Source organism: Sinocyclocheilus anshuiensis, unplaced genomic scaffold (genome assembly GCF_001515605.1).
Source record: "Sinocyclocheilus anshuiensis isolate Anshui unplaced genomic scaffold, SAMN03320099.WGS_v1.1 scaffold2150, whole genome shotgun sequence".
Classification (NCBI taxonomy): Eukaryota; Metazoa; Chordata; class Actinopteri; order Cypriniformes; family Cyprinidae; genus Sinocyclocheilus; species Sinocyclocheilus anshuiensis.
This window is the reverse complement of record NW_015557191.1, coordinates 17,604-21,177: the sequence shown is the minus strand read 5'-3', so window position 1 is coordinate 21,177 and position 3,574 is coordinate 17,604.

Below are 3,574 nucleotides of genomic sequence, written 5' to 3'. Positions count from 1 at the left end.
AATTTATGAAGTTAGCTTATGTGATGTTCTCTCAAATAGTTCAGTTGTATTGAAAATTCAACATTCAAGATGACTTTGGGAAATTAGTGAATGCAACTAGTGAAAGATAACTGCAGACATGGAGGAAATGGGTGAAAAGTCTATTAAGACTCTTTTTCTTTTCTTCTTCTGTTGTTATGTTGCACATTAGCAACATAGTGCACTGCTGCCTCTCACTGCTTTATTAATGTCATTGGTTCCTTTGTGGCTACTTAAATATTTTAAGTGTGTCACTCAAAACAGTAAGTCAATTGTTTTATTTGCCTTGAAAGTAGCTGTAACTTAATAAAACCTAGTAAGTATAACAACTAAGTAAAGATAACTAATTAAATCTAAGTAAGGCAAACAATTTTTACAGTGTACAGTTTTATCTTTACCAAATTCTGTTTTCCATTATTTTCTGGTTTCCATTTTAATGATTCCATTAAATTTTAATAATCAAAAGCATCTCCAATTAATTGATTTTATTTAAAAAAAAAATATATATATATATATTTTTTTTTTTTTTTCAGAATACTGCACATTTAAATTGTTCTCCTAAATAAATTCTGGTAAATAACATTTCTGGTAAATACTCCTTTACAAAAGTGTTTTTTGATCATAGTTTTATTGCTAGTAGACTAGAACACGTGGATATGTTGTCATTCTTACACTACAATACTGAACTTGAATTTCAGTGATTTGAACTATGAGATGGACACTTGCTTCTTGCACTCTACATTGCACTTCACCTTTGCTTTAAAAAAAGGATTTAATTGAAATTTGGATTTAATTCGGTTTAACAAAAAATTAAGCAAAATTCTTGATTTTTTTGTGGAAAATTAATCGTTTAGATTATTTGACTAATCAGTCAATTGATTAATCAAACTAGAAATAGTCATTAGCAGCAGCCCTAAATACCACTCAGATCAAACTCCTTTCTTCAAAAACTCCTTTCTTTGCCAGAAGCAATATTAATGCTCATCAACGACAGAGTTTGTGACCAAAGTCACAGCTCTGCTATCGGTTCACTCTCAGAAAGGAGCATTACAGCTCATCATTGCGGATTGGGAAACAAGCACTTTCGAAACACATTTCCAAGCACGTTCCCAATTCCCTCGAAATCTAGTGTTAACCTGCGATGTGAAATACCAACATGCCTATATCGCCCCCTGGGTGATGCTTTGTAGTCTACCCGTCAAATCTAAACATAGAAAATCGTTTAGATGAAAAGTTATGTGCCAATTAACAATTATCTGCAAGTCTAAAAACTATTTATCAAAAAGGCTTTCTACTTTTATCTTAAAAGATTGTGAGCATTTCAGTATCTTGACTAGTGATGAGCGCTTTTGAAATACTGCTTGGTTAATAAGATGGTCACTGCAGTCACCCGGATCCAGTACGTATCCAGACCAGATGGTGGATCAGCACCTAGAGAGGACCTCTACAGCCCTGAAAGTCAGCAGAGACCAGGACAACTAAATGAGCTGGCTTGCTTAGTTGGGGACACTTCATTTCCAGCGATATCGTTGACTTGATTGCACAGATACACAGTAAAATTCTGTGTTAAATTAACACTGCTCGGAGCATATATGGTCCCACTCTAAAAGAGTGTTAAAGTAACACTGAAGCAGTGTTAAAGTTAATGAGATAATTATGTGATTAATTAAGTGCTGATTGATCATTAGTAATGAACAGCAGGTGTTAACAAGCAGAATCACTGAAGAAAAGAGAAACACAAGAACTACAACTTACTTCAGCCACAGCCTTAGATGAATTCAGATGAAATAAAACAAGACATTAAATCTCTCCAGATTTCAGTAGAAGATAATTAAACAATTCCACAAACAACATCACCAGCTTCATGCATTACTAACCAGTTTGGCTTTTTTTGTCATGCATCTAAAAATTTCTTATTAAGAATTAACAGAGGTTTAGATGTTAATATTTATTGAAAAGAATAAAATTGGAAGTCACCGTTGTGGAGATAAGCGTTTGCTTTAGTTGTGCTCTTGACCCTTGATTTTCCTCACGTAAGTTTTTCTCTGGTTGCTGTTATGGCAAGAAAAACCAAGATAAAATGCGATTAAGTTAGAAGAAGTTATATTGGCCATTTTATGATAATTATGTAGTTGTCATGCATAGCTTGATTCACTGATGTCATCAGTGGTAATGTGTAATAGTGATGGGAAGTTCGGATCATTTTACCGACTCGGACCTTTGAGTCTCGTTCAGCGAAATGAACGAATCTTTTTTCGAGTCATTTCGTTCATTTCATTCATTTTAACAAAATATAATTACAATGTTACGTGTTACTTCCCTAATATGTCTACTACGCAAACGTTGATCACACTACAAACAATACACTGCTATAAGAAACAGAAAATATTAATTCATTGTTTACCTGAGTCTTCAGTCTATGATTAGCTCACCACCTCTTATCTGACAAGTCTTCGGGTTTGGGCTTATGGGGCTGTCACGTGATGAACGAACGACTCGGAAAAACCCGAAGACTCGAACCAGGTGAACTACTTGACTAAGTCCAGTACAGAACCTATATGATGTTGCGCATGCGCGACTGAATGTTCTTCCCGAGTCACATTAAAGATTCGTTCAAAACAAACGAATCGTTCAAGAACGACCCAACACTAATGTGTAATATGGTTTGTTATTGATCACAACTGCATTTTAAAAGAATCTGAAGAAATGTAAAAAATACTTCTCACATAAGTTTAGAACATCTGTACTGTTTAGACACACAGACATCAAGAATCACTGATTCACTAATGTCATCAGTGGTGAAGTGTAATTTAGGTTTTTAAAAGAAATACGAAGAGCTTTTATAAATTGTGTTTAAACAGAACAGATGTTCTAAACTGGTGTGCAGACACCAAGGATCAGCATATGAATCAACAATGATGACGATCATCAGACAGATTCATGCTGCAGTGCATTCTGAGTGCACCAATCCTAACTCATCCGTGGCTCCCAGCATGCATTGCGACATGAATAAATTATGCCGCTGCATTGTTTTAGGATTTTCTTTTATTCTTACTATTTGCTGTTATTTTTGTTGTGACTTTTTACTGCCTTGTTTTCTGACGTTCAGAAAAATTATCAGAATATTTAGTCACCATCGCTGAGATTCACATGCTGATTCTTCATGTCTGTGAGTGCCAGAATTTAAACTTCTTTTTGAGCCATATTTCTAAAAGTGGTATATAAAGTTTTCTCACATTGCCTCATATTATAGAACTGCAATAACACAGAAACCATAAAAGCACTACAGATAAATAAGATAAAATTCAAGCACTCAGACACATGAAACTATTTTATCATAAATTCCTTGCCATCACACATGTGCGTTATAAACACAATTGTAACAGCCAAAAAAAATGTATATTTACTAAGTCAAGAGGCAACTAAAGCAAACACTATTCACCAAAACGGTAAGTTGAAAAAACAAAATCTAAACCTTAATTCTCAATAAAGAACTTCTGTTTTAGACACTCCAGAAATAAAGTCTGACTGGTTAGTAATGCATGAAGCTGGTGAT